General features: G+C 40.1%; 3 pseudogenes; all 3 read right to left on the bottom strand.

The window, feature by feature from the left end:
- Positions 1-4,158: 4,158 nt before the first annotated feature.
- Positions 4,159-8,541, bottom strand: LOC149206462 (glucosamine inositolphosphorylceramide transferase 1 pseudogene; annotated as a pseudogene).
- Positions 8,542-9,038: 497 nt separating this feature from the next.
- Positions 9,039-13,800, bottom strand: LOC149206461 (glucosamine inositolphosphorylceramide transferase 1 pseudogene; annotated as a pseudogene).
- Positions 13,801-13,918: 118 nt separating this feature from the next.
- Positions 13,919-18,301, bottom strand: LOC149206460 (glucosamine inositolphosphorylceramide transferase 1 pseudogene; annotated as a pseudogene).
- Positions 18,302-20,270: the final 1,969 nt, after the last annotated feature.

The following is a 20,270-nucleotide window of genomic DNA, read 5'->3' as shown; positions in this document are numbered from 1 at the left end:
TCGATTCAAGGACTCAAATGTGGAGAACCAATACAAAATAACATCACATATATAGAAGTATCTCATCATCACGAGTTATATGTAGCATAACAAATAAAACTAGCAACTATCTATCTGAAATCACTACCCTCTCCCCCTTTTACAGGAAAACATGATGGGCTGCTTGCCAGGCCTGCCCCTAGTAGTAGAAGACCCTGACCCTACCTCTGCACCTAATGTCAAATACTGAGTGCTAGGTATGGGGCTATGCTCTCCTATATCTATAGCAGATGGTGTTGATGCTGATGCTCCCGCAGTGTCCTCCTCCTCCTCCTGCTCCTCCTCTGAGTGCTGCTGCTCCTCCGACTCCGAGTCCTCCTCTTGCTGCCCCTGTTCTAATGGATCATCTGCCACTGGCTCTAACCATGAAGGTGACTCCTCCAATATGGGCTCCTCAGACTCCACCCTCCACGGAAACAATACATCAATATTGTCTAAGGAAATAGCATCTGGATCCATTGGTGATTTTATTTGCCTCACTCGAAGTCGGATGTTGTAATGCACATACAGCAAATCGTTGAAGCTTGCGAACTCCAACCTGTAAGAGTGTCAAAAAAAGTAATGAGTCTTGACTCTTGACACTCGAAGGTCATAAATTAAAAATTAAAAATTACAATAAGTGTAATTGCTCAACATAAGGCTTGAGCTCAAAGTTATACATGTTGCGCTTTTTGGCGTGTATTTTCTCAAATACACTCCAATTGCACTCACACCCTGAAGAGCTACATGTTCGACTCAAAATTCGTATGGCCAATTTCTGCAAATTTGGTGCCCTTGCACCATAGCTTCGCCACCAAATATCTACAACAAAATAATGAAATAAAAAATTCAAAAACTTAAAACATAATTAAACATTCAAATAAAAGCTACATAATTGAATTTAAAAAAAATAGAATTATAAGTAAGGAAATTCTAAATTGAAAATTCTAATTTCTAATGAGCGATGACTTGTCACTTACGTGGCATGAAGAGGGTCCTTTCCCTAATAGCATCATCAAAACCAAATAGGCCAACACAATCTCGATAAGACTGTATCTCGCGATTGATTTTGCTACAAAACTCAGGATCAGGTACCATCCTCTAAATACAGGAATGAAGCCCTTCCATCACTTCGCCATCAAAATCAAAGTTGCATTTATATGAAAATGCGGGGTTGAGGAAGAGTGTTGTTGCATGAATGGGTCGATGAAGCATCTCTGTCCACCGACTATCAATCACATCCCATAACATCATCTGCCTATCAAGGCCAACAGAACCCTTGTCCGCATAATAGGAACGAATGGCCTCCTTGGCCCTATCCATGCCCTCATACAGATAAGCCATTGTAGGCTTCTCTCCATCCACCAATCTAAGAACCTTTACTATGCACATGCTTCTTCTACTCCATGCCAAAATGACTCAGAGTACACCATTTTTGCAATGGCTTTCCCGTCATGTCTCCTGTTATATCTACAATTACGCCAATCATCAAACACAAACATTTGCTTCAACTCGAACTGACATTGAAGCAAACACTTAAGAGTAATAAAGTTTGTGGCAAAACGTGTGATGGCAGGACGTCGGAACTCCTTGTTTCTAGTGAACCTCCTCATGAGGCTAAGAACAAAAGCATGGTTATAAATAAACTTGGGGATGCTCCTAGCCATATCAACCGCCTCCTTGATGAAGGAGAGTTTCCCCATATCCTCAAGCAACAAATCGAGACAATGTGTTGCACACGGAGTCCAGAACAATGTGGGATGCCTCTCCATAAGCATTTTGCCGACAGACACATAATTAGCTGCATTCTCTGTTATGACTTGCACCACATTCTGCACACCAATCTCCCGAATGAACCCATCTAACAACTCACATATCATTGCTGCATCTTTGATATGTTTTGATGCATCCAACGATTTAATAAACATGGTACCTTTAGGACAATGTATCATGAAATTTAGAAGGGGTCCCAACCTTCCTATCTGTCCAACCATCAGACATCATTGTGCATCCAGTAACTTCCCATGTCTTTTTCAACTCCGCCAATCTAGAGTTGATGTCCTGCTTTTCTGCTTGATGAATTGGCCCCCGCAACTCCTCATATGTGGCACTTTTGTACCCTGAGCCCACAACAGCAATAGCATCACACATTGGCTGCCAAAATGGATTGGTTTTTGTGATGCTAAGAGGTAAGTCGCTCTAGAAAATACACCTCCCCATGACTCTATCTGCTTCTTGCTTCTCCTTCTTTTTAACAAGCGATTTTATGCCAGGTTGTGCTCCAGGTCCTGTTTGTGGAACATAAAATGATGACCTTGCAATCGCACTAGCAGTAGTAGGTGATGGTGTGTCAGCTGTGAAGCCCCTCCCACTAGGGCCACTACCCTCAACATCAAAATCAGGAGGAGATATCCCGAAAGATCTACCTGCGCGTTCAGCTTTGTTTCTTTCTGCCTCTTCCTTCTTTCTGTCCTTTTCATCAATTGCCTCAAGAGCTTTTTGTATAAGCTCCAGACTAGAAACTGTACAAATCCCAACATCATGTCCACCGAGTCTAGCAAGATGTTATTTCAGTCATGTAACCCCACCTGTCATCCTGGTCCCACACAATTTGCATGTAAGATATGCACGATTTGTCCCACCATCAGTTAGACTCTATGTAACTATTTCAGACCAGACTCTTGACTAAGGATTAGCCTCCCTAGCCTGAGAGGGCTCTCTCAAACAAACTATTGATTATGATCAACACTAAGAGGGCTAACTCTTGAAATGAAGACTTAATAAACATGCTGGTTGGACAGACAACATAAGATTTCTTCCATTGGGCTCATGGAGTCAAACACCATTTCAGTAAACCATAAAACTACTCATTCATGGAAGTCAGGGCATGTAATGTTTAGACACTCAAAACATCTCTCAAATGAACCTCAACTCATAAATACACACAGGAAGTCTGAGCAACTAGGTGAATTCAGAGTGATTGTGTATCTATAAAGCTGTAAAACATAAAGGATAAAACAAAGCCACATACATCTTGAGCATCTGAACAAAGTATGAATCCTGAGAAGAAAAAGTAGTCTTTATATTACTCTAACAAGTCTTTACATAAGCCAATATAAACTCTGTTTTTTCAAAAACATACAACCCCCATTACATCAGAGTTTTCACTATATATAGAAAAACAATCTTAACTACTTTGAGTCTCCTCCTCCAGTATGAGGGGAGCTCGATGACTATCATTAACTACCCTTATCTATTTTAAACAGACTCATTAAATACACAAAGTGTTGAGCTGTAATTACAAAGAGTCGTAATCAAAATAAAACTCTATCTTCATCTCCTCGTAGCATGATTCTTTTCTTGGTCTTTGACAGCTGTCTTCTGTTGGTTAGGTTGAGATGATTGAGCTACAGGTGCAAGGAATGCTGACTTTGGATACCTGAAGGCGCTGATGAATCATTTATCATTAGGATCAAAACCCCTGTTTTTCCGGTCCCTGTCTCCTAACATCCTTCGAAAATTCAGCAACATGTCCCAGCTCTTTAATACCCCGAAATTTATGAACATCACCATACTTCAAATGCGTTGGAAGCTTCGTTGATAGCCAGGTGTATGAACCAAAAAGATACTCCTCGTATGCCATTTCTGCTAAACCCTAACTTGTCATAAAGTAGCTTTTCAAAAGTTTAACCTGAGACAAAAATTTTACCTTTACAAAAAAGGTACACTTGTCATTCTCTGAATAGCTAGGATAGCCTTAAGTGATATCCCTTATGCTCCTTAGGCGTTTCCTTACAAAATTTGCTGACCTCACCATTAAACTGCTCATTTTCCTTATGAAACAGCACCTACAGCAGTTTCGTAGCGCGCTACGAAACTGCTGTTTTTACTTAAACAGCTCGCCTCTTTAGATTTGCCAGAGCAACTGCAATTATGTCTCTGTTTGATCTAGGCTCAATATCTGGAAGTGATCTGCTGTTCAAATCGAAAGCTTTTGATCCAGGATGTTTAACAACCACCATTTTTACTTTAGCAAACCAGCTTTCTCCTTTTCAAACTCAATTTTGATCAGTTTCATCTCAAACAACATGGAATCCACTGCTGCTTCAGCATTACTCCACAGACTCTTGTAGAGACAAATCATTTCATCCCTTTCCTAGACTCAACAATTCCAAGGGGAACTTCTACTTTAAATGCTCGTATACGATGCCCATAAGTGTCACCACAATCTTGACCCATGCGATAGAGATGTTCATCATACACAAAAGGCCTTCCAGCATTCCTTGCACCTAAGCTTTTATCAAAATTATGCACAGGATTGCCCTTATGTTGTTTCGATGGGCCAAGAGGTGAATTAGCATACCAGATTTCCAGCTCTCCATTTTTATTTGCACCAAACCGACTGACATCTGATCCAAAAAGCCAGTAATTTTTATTATAGTGGATCAAGAAAGTGTCTACAAATGGCTTCTTAGGAAGCACCTTTTCGAGTCTCCACTCCAGAGGAAAATTCAATGCCCGGTAAAGACGAAGATTCCCTTTCTGACTGCTCTCGGGCATCATGTATATCTGCCCATCATAGTAAAAAACATAAGGATAAGAAAGATGAAACTATTTGTCTAAAGCAATGCCTAAATGTTGCCAGGTGACTCCTTGATCAATGCTTTTTGCCACACCAATGTCTCCTTGCATTGTTAAAGCATTCTTTGTCTCAAAGAACAGGTACAGAACATCTCCCTGAATATAGAGAAAAGGATCTGCCACAAAATTGCTCGGGTGACTGCTATCAGAAGCTGATGCACATGTAAATACAGGATTAGCAACAGGCCAGGCTGAGCTTCTGTCGTTCGAAATTCCTTCCTCCTAAATAGGATGCAATGCAAACAGATTTCTTCCACGATAAACTCCGATAGACCATGATCCTTCATTATCCTCTCGACAACCAAAAGGGCTCATAGCAGGTTTCTCGAAAGGAGAGAATGTAAGCCAAGCAAAGAACATCCCCAAAGCCCCAAAAATTAGAAACGATGCTAGGAAAAAGATAAAGGTAAGCGATAACACGCATGTACGAGCCGGAGAATCCCATCTCCACCTGCACCTGCATTTCAGACTCATGTCGTAACATCCACCGCCGCCCAAACTGCTCGGTACCGAATGCTTCAATCCCTTCTCCCCCATATCCTCTCTGGCTATCACATCTAGCGCATGTCTCCAAAACTGTATCTGAACAGGCCTTAACCTGTGAAGAATTATATGCAGGAAAGCTTATCCCCAAAGACGGTTTAGCCAACAATATTTGACCACAATGCAAAATGGAAGAAAACGTGGGTGCCAAAGAAATGAGTTGGGTTTCTCTATTTAACCAGGGAGAGCAAGAACAACACCATAAAAACTGGATCTCTGTTAAGCATAAAACCCTGCGAACTTCGTGGACCAATAAAATACCCATCTGCGGTAACCCGTTCAATTCAAGAGAACTCCATCTGGGCTTTCACAGTAGCTTAATGGGTGTCAAAATATGTAAACATATCCAGTAAAATGCCAGCCTGGGGTGTTATTTCCCACCGCTCCTTCTTAGCATCTTCCAAATCTTGATATGCTTTCCTTCTTATGATTTGCACCTTATTCAAAAGCCACCTTTCTATTAACCTCAGCTGTCATTGACAGTGGAACTGATTGAGGACTTTTATCCTGGTTAACAAGCTTTAAACTCTCACTAGAAGGCAAGCAAGCCTGTAGCCATAACTCAGATGAATTAAAAACTTCACCATCAATTTGCCGAAACAGGCTTTTCTATGCATATATCATATTCCCACAGAACTCATAGGAGACAAAAGTGATATGGGTGAGCAATGGTTTCGGACAAATTCCCAATTTCGTAGCGCAGCCAGTGCAAATTATGAAGTATGCGCTACGAAACCACCTAAACATCTTGCGCTGCGAAACTGCTAAAAGGGTTCATGCGCTGCGAAAACACCTTGTCCTTAAGCTAGGCTAAAAATTTTTTGGCAACAGAATTTTCAGTGATAACAGTGGCTCCACTTGGGATAGTGTGCCCTTGTGGTACACTAAGAACTCACAGGTCCAGTGCCTTATCCATTTATGACAAACAGAAATTTGCTTGACAAGCATGACTGTAGGAGAAAGAAAACTACATCTACTGAAAAATGCTCAGTTGACCTTGAGCTTATTTGTATTTACCTACCTACCTACCCTAACAATTTCAACTTCTTTCTGCTCAATCAATGTGAAATTTCCAATGTAGCCAATCATTTATCTTATCTGACATTTGAGTCCTTTGGCTGTGCTTGAAACAAAAATAAGCCAGATACTGAAGTAACCGAGGCAGCATGAGGTGTAACTGTTCTTCAACATGAAAATATAACTGGAAGCCGCCTGAACAGTAAATCTTTTCCATGTATTCAGCTCTAGGGTCAAAAAACACATGGTTAGTTTGCTGATTCTCAAAACTTTCTATATCTTTAGACAACTTATCTTCAGCCACACCAAATTTATTTGATATGCTATCCAACTGCCTTTCTAAATGATGCTCACAAACAATGTAATTTTCCTCACTACTATGATCATTATTTGAAGTAAGCTGCTGCAAGGAATTACAAAATTGAGCAAGCTTTTCCTCTGCCTGAGGGTCATAGAAAATTTCCTCCAATATTTCTTCTTGCTGGGTGCAATCAATTTCATCTCCATCATGATCTGAAACCTGACAAATCTGCTGCATCTCTACCTCAATATCAGAGGATTGAACATGGTTTTCACAAGTAAACTCCTGCTGCTCTTCATGCTGTGTTTCATGGAATGTTATACCTTTTGCTTGGTGCTGGAATGCATTGCTATGAAGAGCCTCTAAAATTTCTTCATCCGTAAACTCATCATCATCATAACAATCCTTCAAATACTGAATAAGACTTAAAGAATGTCTACAACAATCTTTGAGCAACAATAAGGAAGGATGACACTCTTTATACATGTCATAGAACACATTATGGAAATCAGCAAGAGAAGATAATGAACCATTTTCCAAACTTTTATACCAAGACCATGCTTTTCCTTCTAAAGTGGCCATAAACATCCTCATGAGACAATCCTCAGGAAAGTGAACCTTAAGACTGCGAACATGCATATGAAACCTAACCAAATGAAGAGCAGCATTGTCTTTCTTTTCATCTTTGAATATCGGAAGATCCTCTAACCAATCAACCTTTGGCATAGGATTTGGAAAACCAGGGATATGAGACCGATTCATAGGAGCATACCTGGCATTCATTCTTGCAGTGGAATTCATCTTGAAACTTCATCAAGCTACTGATCTTCTAGCAGTGGAGTCACCTTCTAATTTGTTATTTGATGTGTGGAGTCGCCAAGGTAGTTTTGCAGCCTCAAAAACCTTCTGAGCTCCTGCTACCTTCAGAAGTTCAGCTTCATAATTTCGGGAAAGAATAATCTTCAGGCTCCCGGCAGACGCACCAAAATGTTATCACAAAATCAGGTACTGATGGCTGCTAATCAGTTAGACTCTATGTAACTATTTCAGACCAGACTCTTGACTAAGGATTAGCCTCCCTAGCCTGAGAGGGCTCTCTCAAACAGACTATTGATTATGATCAACACTAAGAGGGCTAACTCTTGAAATGAAGACTTAATAAACATGCTGGTTGGACAGACAACATAAGATTTCTTCCATTGGGCTCATGGAGTCAAACACCATTTCAGTAAACCATAAAACTACTCATTCATGGAAGTCAGGGCATGTAATGTTTAGACACTCAAAACATCTCTCAAATGAACCTCAACTCATAAATACACACAGGAAGTCTGAGCAACTAGGTGAATTCAGAGTGATTGTGTATCTATAAAGCTGTAAAACATAAAGGATAAAACAAAGCCACATACATCTTGAGCATCTGAACAAAGTATGAATCCTGAGAAGAAAAAGTAGTCTTTATATTACTCTAACAAGTCTTTACATAAGCCAATATAAACTCTGTTTTTTCAAAAACATCCAACCCCCATTACATCAGAGTTTTCACTATATATAGAAAAACAATCTTAACTACTTTGAGTCTCCTCCTCCAGTATGAGGGGAGCTCGATGAATATCATTAACTACCCTTATCTATTTTAAACAGACTCATTAAATACACAAAGTGTTGAGCTGTAATTACAAAGAGTCCTAATCAAACTAAAACTCTATCTTCATCTCCTCGTAGCATGATTCTTTTCTTGGTCTTTGACAGCTGTCTTCTGTTGGTTAGGCTGAGATGACTGAGCTACAGGTGCAAGGAATGCTGACTTTGGATACCTGAAGGCGCTGATGAATCATTTATCATTAGGATCAAAACCCCTGTTTTTCCGGTCCTTGTCTCCTAACATCCTTCGAAAATTCAGCAACATGTCCCAGCTCTTTAATACCCCGAAATTTATGAACATCTCCATACTTCAAATGCGTTGGAAGCTTCGTTGATAGCCAGGTGTATGAACCAAAAAGATACTCCTCGTATGCCATTTCTGCTAAACCCTAACTTGTCATAAAGTAGCTTTTCAAAAGTTTAACCTGAGACAAAAATTTTACCTTTACAAAAAAGGTACACTTGTCATTCTCTGAATAGCTAGGATAGCCTTAAGTGATATCCCTTATGCTCCTTAGGCGTTTCCTTACAAAATTTGCTGACCTCACCATTAAACTGCTCATTTTCCTTATGAAACAGCACCTACAGCAGTTTCGTAGCGCGCTACGAAACTGCTGTTTTTACTTAAACAGCTCGCCTCTTTAGATTTGCCAGAGCAACTGCAATTATGTCTCTGTTTGATCTAGGCTCAATATCTGGAAGTGATCTGCTGTTCAAATCGAAAGCTTTTGATCCAGGATGTTTAACAACCACCATTTTTACTTTAGCAAACCAGCTTTCTCCTTTTCAAACTCAATTTTGATCAGTTTCATCTCAAACAACATGGAATCCACTGCTGCTTCAGCATTACTCCACAGACTCTTGTAGAGACAAATCATTTCATCCCTTTCCTAGACTCAACAATTCCAAGGGGAACTTCTACTTTAAATGCTCGTATACGATGCCCATAAGTGTCACCACAATCTTGACCCATGCGATAGAGATGTTCATCATACACAAAAGGCCTTCCAGCATTCCTTGCACCTAAGCTTTTATCAAAATTATGCACAGGATTGCCCTTATGTTGTTTCGATGGGCCAAGAGGTGAATTAGCATACCAGATTTCCAGCTCTCCATTTTTATTTGCACCAAACCGACTGACATCTGATCCAAAAAGCCAGTAATTTTTATTATAGTGGATCAAGAAAGTGTCTACAAATGGCTTCTTAGGAAGCACCTTTTCGAGTCTCCACTCCAGAGGAAAATTCAATGCCCGGTAAAGACGAAGATTCCCTTTCTGACTGCTCTCGGGCATCATGTATATCTGCCCATCATAGTCAAAAACATAAGGATAAGAAAGATGAAACTATTCATCTAAAGCAATGCCTAAATGTTGCCAGGTGACTCCTTGATCAATGCTTTTTGCCACACCAATGTCTCCTTGCATTGTTAAAGCATTCTTTGTCTCAAAGAACAGGTACAGAACATCTCCCTGAATATAGAGAAAAGGATCTGCCACAAAATTGCTCGGGTGACTGCTATCAGAAGCTGATGCACATGTAAATACAGGATTAGCAACAGGCCAGGCTGAGCTTCTGTCGTTCGAAATTCCTTCCTCCTAAATAGGATGCAATGCAAACGGATTTCTTCCACGATAAACTCCGATAGACCATGATCCTTCATTATCCTCTCGACAACCAAAAGGGCTCATAGCAGGTTTCTCGAAAGGAGAGAATGTAAGCCAAGCAAAGAACATCCCCAAAGCCCCAAAAATTAGAAACGATGCTAGGAAAAAGATAAAGGTAAGCGATAACACGCATGTACGAGCCGGAGAATCCCATCTCCACCTGCACCTGCATTTCAGACTCATGTCGTAACATCCACCGCCACCCAAACTGCTCGGTACCGAATGCTTCAATCCCTTCTCCCCCATATCGTCTCTGGCTATCACATCCGGCGCATGTCTCCAAAACTGTATCTGAACAGGCCTTAACCTGTGAAGAATTATATGCAGGAAAGCTTATCCCCAAAGACGGTTTAGCCAACAATATTTGACCACAATGAAAAATGGAAGAAAACGTGGGTGCCAAAGAAATGAGTTGGGTTTCTCTATTTAACCAGGGAGAGCAAGAACAACACCATAAAAACTGGATCTCTGTTAAGCATAAAACCCTGCGAACTTCGTGGACCAATAAAATACCCATCTGCGGTAACCCGTTCAATTCAAGAGAACTCCATCTGGGCTTTCACAGTAGCTTAATGGGTGTCAAAATATGTAAACATATCCAGTAAAATGCCAGCCTGGGGTGTTATTTCCCACCGCTCCTTCTTAGCATCTTCCAAATCTTGATATGCTTTCCTTCTTATGATTTGCACCTTATTCAAAAGCCACCTTTCTATTAACCTCAGCTGTCATTGACAGTGGAACTGATTGAGGACTTTTATCCTGGTTAACAAGCTTTAAACTCTCACTAGAAGGCAAGCAAGCCTGTAGCCATAACTCAGATGAATTAAAAACTTCACCATGAATTTGCCGAAACAGGCTTTTCTATGCATATATCATATTCCCACAGAACTCATAGGAGACAAAAGTGATATGGGTGAGCAATGGTTTCGGACAAATTCCCAATTTCGTAGCGCAGCCAGTGCAAATTATGAATTATGCGCTACGAAACCACCTAAACATCTTGCGCTGCGAAACTGCTAAAAGGGTTCATGCGCTGCGAAAACACCTTGTCCTTAAGCTAGGCTAAAATTTTTTTGGCAAAAGAATTTTCAGTGATAACAGTGGCTCCACTTGGGATAGTGTGCCCTTGTGGTACACTAAGAACTCGCAGGTCCAGTGCCTTATCCATTTATGACAAACAAAAATTTGCTTGACAAGCATGACTGTAGGAGAAAGAAAACTACATCTACTGAAAAATGCTCAGTTGACCTTGAGCTTATTTGTATTTACCTACCTACCTACCCTAACAATTTCAACTTCTTTCTGCTCAATCAATGTGAAATTTCCAATGTAGCCAATCATTTATCTTATCTGACATTTGAGTCCTTTGGCTGTGCTTGAAACAAAAATAAGCCAGATACTGAAGTAACCGAGGCAGCATGAGGTGTAACTGTTCTTCAACATGAAAATATAACTGGAAGCCGCCTGAACAGTAAATCTTTTCCATGTATTCAGCTCTAGGGTCAAAAAACACATGGTTAGTTTGCTGATTCTCAAAACTTTCTATATCTTTAGACAACTTATCTTCAGCCACACCAAATTTATTTGATATGCTATCCAACTGCCTTTCTAAATGATGCTCACAAACAATGTAATTTTCCTCACTACTATGATCATTATTTGAAGTAAGCTGCTGCAAGGAATTACAAAATTGAGCAAGCTTTTCCTCTGCCTGAGGGTCATAGAAAATTTCCTCCAATATTTCTTCTTGCTGGGTGCAATCAATTTCATCTCCATCATGATCTGAAACCTGACAAATCTGCTGCATCTCTACCTCAATATCAGAGGATTGAACATGGTTTTCACAAGTAAACTCCTGCTGCTCTTCATGCTGTGTTTCATGGAATGTTATACCTTCTGCTTGGTGCTGGAATGCATTGCTATGAAGAGCCTCTAAAATTTCTTCATCCGTAAAATCATCATCATCATAACAATCCTTCAAATACTGAATAAGACTTAAAGAATGTCTACAACAATCTTTGAGCAACAATAAGGAAGGATGACACTCTTTATACATGTCATAGAACACATTATGGAAATCAGCAAGAGAAGATAATGAACCATTTTCCAAACTTTTATACCAAGACCATGCTTTTCCTTCTAAAGTGGCCATAAACATCCTCATGAGACAATCCTCAGGAAAGTGAACCTTAAGACTGCGAACATGCATATGAAACCTAACCAAATGAAGAGCAGCATTGTCTTTCTTTTCATCTTTGAATATCGGAAGATCCTCTAACCAATCAACCTTTGGCATAGGATTTGGAAAACCAGGGATATGAGATCGATTCATAGGAGCATACCTGGCATTCATTCTTGCAGTGGAATTCATCTTGAAACTTCATCAAGCTACTGATCTTCTAGCAGTGGAGTCACCTTCTAATTTGTTATTTGATGTGTGGAGTCGCCAAGGTAGTTTTGCAGCCTCAAAAACCTTCTGAGCTCCTGCTACCTTCAGAAGTTCAGCTTCATAATTTCGGGAAAGAATAATCTTCAGGCGCCCGGCAGACGCACCAAAATGTTATCACAAAATTAGGTACTGATGGCTGCTAATCAGTTAGACTCTATGTAACTATTTCAGACCAGACTCTTGACTAAGGATTAGCCTCCCTAGCCTGAGAGGGCTCTCTCAAACAAACTATTGATTATGATCAACACTAAGAGGGCTAACTCTTGAAATGAAGACTTAATAAACATGCTGGTTGGACAGACAACATAAGATTTCTTCCATTGGGCTCATGGAGTCAAACACCATTTCAGTAAACCATAAAACTACTCATTCATGGAAGTCAGGGCATGTAATGTTTAGACACTCAAAACATCTCTCAAATGAACCTCAACTCATAAATACACACAGGAAGTCTGAGCAACTAGGTGAATTCAGAGTGATTGTGTATCTATAAAGCTGTAAAACATAAAGGATAAAACAAAGCCACATACATCTTGAGCATCTGAACAAAGTATGAATCCTGAGAAGAAAAAGTAGTCTTTATATTACTCTAACAAGTCTTTACATAAGCCAATATAAACTCTGTTTTTTCAAAAACATCCAACCCCCATTACATCAGAGTTTTCACTATATATAGAAAAACAATCTTAACTACTTTGAGTCTCCTCCTCCAGTATGAGGGGAGCTCGATGACTATCATTAACTACCCTTATCTATTTTAAACAGACTCATTAAATACACAAAGTGTTGAGCTGTAATTACAAAGAGTCCTAATCAAACTAAAGCTCTATCTTCATCTCCTCGTAGCATGATTCTTTTCTTGGTCTTTGACAGCTGTCTTCTGTTGGTTAGGCTGAGATGACTGAGCTACAGGTGCAAGGAATGCTGACTTTGGATACCTGAAGGCGCTGATGAATCATTTATCATTAGGATCAAAACCCCTGTTTTTCCGGTCCCTGTCTCCTAACATCCTTCGAAAATTCAGCAACATGTCCCAGCTCTTTAATACCCCGAAATTTATGAACATCACCATACTTCAAATGCGTTGGAAGCTTCGTTGATAGCCAGGTGTATGAACCAAAAAGATACTCCTCGTATGCCATTTCTGCTAAACCCTAACTTGTCATAAAGTAGCTTTTCAAAAGTTTAACCTGAGACAAAAATTTTACCTTTACAAAAAAGGTACACTTGTCATTCTCTGAATAGCTAGGATAGCCTTAAGTGATATTCCTTATGCTCCTTAGGCGTTTCCTTACAAAATTTGCTGACCTCACCATTAAACTGCTCATTTTCCTTATGAAACAGCACCTACAGCAGTTTCGTAGCGCGCTACGAAACTGCTGTTTTTACTTAAACAGCTCGCCTCTTTAGATTTGCCAGAGCAACTGCAATTATGTCTCTGTTTGATCTAGGCTCAATATCTGGAAGTGATCTGCTCTTCAAATCGAAATCTTTTGATCCAGGATGTTTAACAACCACCATTTTTACTTTAGCAAACCAGCTTTCTCCTTTTCAAACTCAATTTTGATCAGTTTCATCTCAAACAACATGGAATCCACTGCTGCTTCAGCATTACTCCACAGACTCTTGTAGAGACAAATCATTTCATCCCTTTCCTAGACTCAACAATTCCAAGGGGAACTTCTACTTTAAATGCTCGTATACGATGCCCATAAGTGTCACCACAATCTTGACCCATGCGATAGAGATGTTCATCATACACAAAAGGCCTTCCAGCATTCCTTGCACCTAAGCTTTTATCAAAATTATGCACAGGATTGCCCTTATGTTGTTTCGATGGGCCAAGAGGTGAATTAGCATACCAGATTTCCAGCTCTCCTTTTTTATTTGCACCAAACCGACTGACATCTGATCCAAAAAGCCAGTAATTTTTATTATAGTGGATCAAGAAAGTGTCTACAAATGGCTTCTTAGGAAGCACCTTTTCGAGTCTCCACTCCAGAGGAAAATTCAATGCCCGGTAAAGACGAAGATTCCCTTTCTGACTGCTCTCGGGCATCATGTATATCTGCCCATCATAGTCAAAAACATAAGGATAAGAAAGATGAAACTATTCGTCTAAAGCAATGCCTAAATGTTGCCAGGTGACTCCTTGATCAATGCTTTTTGCCACACCAATGTCTCCTTGCATTGTTAAAGCATTCTTTGTCTCAAAGAACAGGTACAGAACATCTCCCTGAATATAGAGAAAAGGATTTGCCACAAAATTGCTCGGGTGACTGCTATCAGAAGCTGATGCACATGTAAATACAGGATTAGCAACAGGCCAGGCTGAGCTTCTGTCGTTCGAAATTCCTTCCTCCTAAATAGGATGCAATGCAAACGGATTTCTTCCACGATAAACTCCGATAGACCATGATCCTTCATTATCCTCTCGACAACCAAAAGGGCTCATAGCAGGTTTCTCGAAAGGAGAGAATGTAAGCCAAGCAAAGAACATCCCCAAAGCCCCAAAAATTAGAAACGATGCTAGGAAAAAGATAAAGGTAAGCGATAACACGCATGTACGAGCCGGAGAATCCCATCTCCACCTGCACCTGCATTTCAGACTCATGTCGTAACATCCACCGCCGCCCAAACAGCTCGGTACCGAATGCTTCAATCCCTTCTCCCCCATATCCTCTCTGGCTATCACATCCGGCGCATGTCTCCAAAACTGTATCTGAACAGGCCTTAACCTGTGAAGAATTATATGCAGGAAAGCTTATCCCCAAAGACGGTTTAGCCAACAATATTTGACCACAATGCAAAATGGAAGAAAACGTGGGTGCCAAAGAAATGAGTTGGGTTTCTCTATTTAACCAGGGAGAGCAAGAACAACACCATAAAAACTGGATCTCTGTTAAGCATAAAACCCTGTGAACTTCGTGGACCAATAAAATACCCATCTGCGGTAACCCGTTCAATTCAAGAGAACTCCATCTGGGCTTTCACAGTAGCTTAATGGGTGTCAAAATATGTAAACATATCCAGTAAAATGCCAGCCTGGGGTGTTATTTCCCACCGCTCCTTCTTAGCATCTTCCAAATCTTGATATGCTTTCCTTCTTATGATTTGCACCTTATTCAAAAGCCACCTTTCTATTAACCTCAGCTGTCATTGACAGTGGAACTGATTGAGGACTTTTATCTTGGTTAACAAGCTTTAAACTCTCACTAGAAGGCAAGCAAGCCTGTAGCCATAACTCAGATGAATTACAAACTTCACCATCAATTTGCCGAAACAGGCTTTTCTATGCATATATCATATTCCCACAGAACTCATAGGAGACAAAAGTGATATGGGTGAGCAATGGTTTCGGACAAATTCCCAATTTCGTAGCGCAGCCAGTGCAAATTATGAATTATGCGCTACGAAACCACCTAAACATCTTGCGCTGCGAAACTGCTAAAAGGGTTCATGCGCTGCGAAAACACCTTGTCCTTAAGCTAGGCTAAAATTTTTTTGGCAACAGAATTTTCAGTGATAACAGTGGCTCCACTTGGGATAGTGTGCCCTTGTGGTACACTAAGAACTCGCAGGTCCAGTGCCTTATCCATTTATGACAAACAGAAATTTGCTTGACAAGCATGACTGTAGGAGAAAGAAAACTACATCTACTGAAAAATGCTCAGTTGACCTTGAGCTTATTTGTATTTACCTACCTACCTACCCTAACAATTTCAACTTCTTTCTGCTCAATCAATGTGAAATTTCCAATGTAGCCAATCATTTATCTTATCTGACATTTGAGTCCTTTGGCTGTGCTTGAAACAAAAATAAGCCAGATACTGAAGTAACCGAGGCAGCATGAGGTGTAACTGTTCTTCAACATGAAAATATAACTGGAAGCCGCCTGAACAGTAAATCTTTTCCATGTATTCAGCTCTAGGGTCAAAAAACACATGGTTAGTTTGCTGATTCTCAAAACTTTCTATATCTTTAGACAACTTATCTTCAGCCACACCAAATTTATTTGATATGCTATCCAACTGCCTTTCTAAATGATGCTCACAAACAATGTAATTTTCCTCACTACTATGATCATTATTTGAAGTAAGCTGCTGCAAGGAATTACAAAATTGAGCAAGCTTTTCCTCTGCCTGAGGGTCATAGAAAATTTCCTCCAATATTTCTTCTTGCTGGGTGCAATCAATTTCATCTCCATCATGATCTGAAACCTGACAAATCTGCTGCATCTCTACCTCAATATCAGAGGATTGAACATGGTTTTCACAAGTAAACTCCTGCTGCTCTTCATGCTGTGTTTCATGGAATGTTATACCTTCTGCTTGGTGCTGGAATGCATTGCTATGAAGAGCCTCTAAAATTTCTTCATCCGTAAACTCATCATCATCATAGCAATCCTTCAAATACTGAATAAGACTTAAAGAATGTCTACAACAATCTTTGAGCAACAATAAGGAAGGATGACACTCTTTATACATGTCATAGAACACATTATGGAAATCAGCAAGAGAAGATAATGAACCATTTTCCAAACTTTTATACCAAGACCATGCTTTTCCTTCTAAAGTGGCCATAAACATCCTCATGAGACAATCCTCAGGAAAGTGAACCTTAAGACTGCGAACATGCATATGAAACCTAACCAAATGAAGAGCAGCATTGTCTTTCTTTTCATCTTTGAATATCGGAAGATCCTCTAACCAATCAACCTTTGGCATAGGATTTGGAAAACCAGGGATATGAGACCGATTCATAGGAGCATACCTGGCATTCATTCTTGCAGTGGAATTCATCTTGAAACTTCATCAAGCTACTGATCTTCTAGCAGTGGAGTCACCTTCTAATTTGTTATTTGATGTGTGGAGTCGCCAAGGTAGTTTTGCAGCCTCAAAAACCTTCTGAGCTCCTGCTACCTTCAGAAGTTCAGCTTCATAATTTCGGGAAAGAATAATCTTCAGGCTCCCGGCAGACGCACCAAAATGTTATCACAAAATCAGGTACTGATGGCTGCTAATCAGTTAGACTCTATGTAACTATTTCAGACCAGACTCTTGACTAAGGATTAGCCTCCCTAGCCTGAGAGGGCTCTCTCAAACAGACTATTGATTATGATCAACACTAAGAGGGCTAACTCTTGAAATGAAGACTTAATAAACATGCTGGTTGGACAGACAACATAAGATTTCTTCCATTGGGCTCATGGAGTCAAACACCATTTCAGTAAACCATAAAACTACTCATTCATGGAAGTCAGGGCATGTAATGTTTAGACACTCAAAACATCTCTCAAATGAACCTCAACTCATAAATACACACAGGAAGTCTGAGCAACTAGGTGAATTCAGAGTGATTGTGTATCTATAAAGCTGTAAAACATAAAGGATAAAACAAAGCCACATACATCTTGAGCATCTGAACAAAGTATGAATCCTGAGAAGAAAAAGTAGTCTTTATATTACTCTAACAAGTCTTTACATAAGCCAATATAAACTCTGTTTTTTCAAAAACATCCAACCCCCATTACATCAGAGTTTTCACTATATATAGAAAAACAATCTTAACTACTTTGAGTCTCCTCCTCCAGTATGAGGGGAGCTCGATGACTATCATTAACTACCCTTATCTATTTTAAACAGACTCATTAAATACACAAAGTGTTGAGCTGTAATTACAAAGAGTCCTAATCAAACTAAAACTCTATCTTCATCTCCTCGTAGCATGATTCTTTTCTTGGTCTTTGACAGTTGTCTTCTATTGGTTAGGCTGAGATGACTGAGCTACAGGTGCAAGGAATGCTGACTTTGGATACCTGAAGGCGCTGATGAATCATTTATCATTAGGATCAAAACCCCTGTTTTTCCGGTCCCTGTCTCCTAACATCCTTCGAAAATTCAGCAACATGTCCCAGCTCTTTAATACCCCGAAATTTATGAACATCACCATACTTCAAATGCGTTGGAAGCTTCGTTGATAGCCAGGTGTATGAACCAAAAAGATACTCCTCGTATGCCATTTCTGCTAAACCCTAACTTGTCATAAAGTAGCTTTTCAAAAGTTTAACCTGAGACAAAAATTTTACCTTTACAAAAAAGGTACACTTGTCATTCTCTGAATAGCTAGGATAGCCTTAAGTGATATCCCTTATGCTCCTTAGGCGTTTCCTTACAAAATTTGCTGACCTCACCATTAAACTGCTCATTTTCCTTATGAAACAGCACCTACAGTAGTTTCGTAGCGCGCTACGAAACTGCTGTTTTTACTTAAACAGCTCGCCTCTTTAGATTTGCCAGAGCAACTGCAATTATGTCTCTGTTTGATCTAGGCTCAATATCTGGAAGTGATCTGCTGTTCAAATCGAAAGCTTTTGATCCAGGATGTTTAACAACCACCATTTTTACTTTAGCAAACCAGCTTTCTCCTTTTCAAACTCAATTTTGATCAGTTTCATCTCAAACAACATGGAATCCACTGCTGCTTTAGCATTACTCCACAGACTCTTGTAGAGACAAATCATTTCATCCCTTTCCTAGACTCAACAATTCCAAGGGGAACTTCTACTTTAAATGCTCGTATACGATGCCCATAAGTGTCACCACAATCTTGACCCATGCGATAGTGATGTTCATCATACACAAAAGGCCTTCCAACATTCCTTGCACCTAAGCTTTTATCAAAATTATGCACAGGATTGCCCTTATGTTGTTTCGATGGGCCAAGAGGTGAATTAGCATACCAGATTTCCAGCTCTCCATTTTTATTTGCACCAAACTGACTGACATCTGATCCAAAAAGCCAGTAATTTTTATTATAGTGGATCAAGAAAGTGTCTACAAATGGCTTCTTAGGAAGCACCTTTTCGAGTCTCCACTCCAGAGGAAAATTCAATGCCCGGTAAAGACGAAGATTCCCTTTCTGACTGCTCTCGGGCATCATGTATATCTGCCCATCATAGTCAAAAACATAAGGATAAGAAAGATGAAACTATTCGTCTAAAGCAATGCCTAAATGTTGCCAGGTGACTCCTTGATCAATGCTTTTTGCCACACCAATGTCTCCTTGCATTGTTAAAGCATTCTTTGTCTCAAAGAACAGGTACAGAAAATCTCCCTGAATATAGAGAAAAGGATCTGCCACAAAATTGCTCGGGTGATTGCTATCAGAAGCTGATGCACATGTAAATACAGGATTAGCAACAGGCCAGGCTGAGCTTCTGTCGTTCGAAATTCCTTCCTCCTAAATAGGATGCAATGCAAACGGATTTCTTCCACGATAAACTCCGATAGACCATGATCCTTCATTATCCTCTCGACAACCAAAAGGGCTCATAGCAGGTTTCTTGAAAGGAGAGAATGTAAGCCAAGCAAAGAACATCCCCAAAGCCCCAAAAATTAGAAACGATGCTAGGAAAAAGATAAAGGTAAGCGATAACACGCATGTACGAGCCGGAGAATCCCATCTCCACCTGCACCTGCATTTCAGACTCATGTCGTAACATCCACCGCCGCCCAAACTGCTCGGTACTGAATGCTTCAATCCCTTCTCCCCCATATCCTCTTTGGCTATCACATCCGGCGCATGTCTCCAAAACTGTATCTGAACAGGCCTTAACCTGTGAAGAATTATATGCAGGAAAGCTTATCCCCAAAGACGGTTTAGCCAACAATATTTGACCACAATGCAAAATGGAAGGAAACGTGGGTGCCAAAGAAATGAGTTGGGTTTCTCTATTTAACCGGGGAGAGCAAGAACAACACCATAAAAACTGGATCTCTGTTAAGCATAAAACCCTGCGAACTTCGTGGACCAATAAAATACCCATCTGCGGTAACCCGTTCAATTCAAGAGAACTCCATCTGGGCTTTCACAGTAGCTTAATGGGTGTCAAAATATGTAAACATATCCAGTAAAATGCCAGCCTGGGGTGTTATTTCCCACCGCTCCTTCTTAGCATCTTCCAAATCTTGATATGCTTTCCTTCTTAT

Source organism: Pinus tabuliformis, chromosome 1_2, assembly GCF_031772625.1.
Source record: "Pinus tabuliformis cultivar Carrire ecotype Pingquan chromosome 1_2, CPIR1, whole genome shotgun sequence".
Taxonomy (NCBI): Eukaryota; Viridiplantae; Streptophyta; class Pinopsida; order Pinales; family Pinaceae; genus Pinus; species Pinus tabuliformis.
Note: the sequence above shows the minus strand (reverse complement) of the source record. Positions and strands in the feature narration are given on the sequence as shown.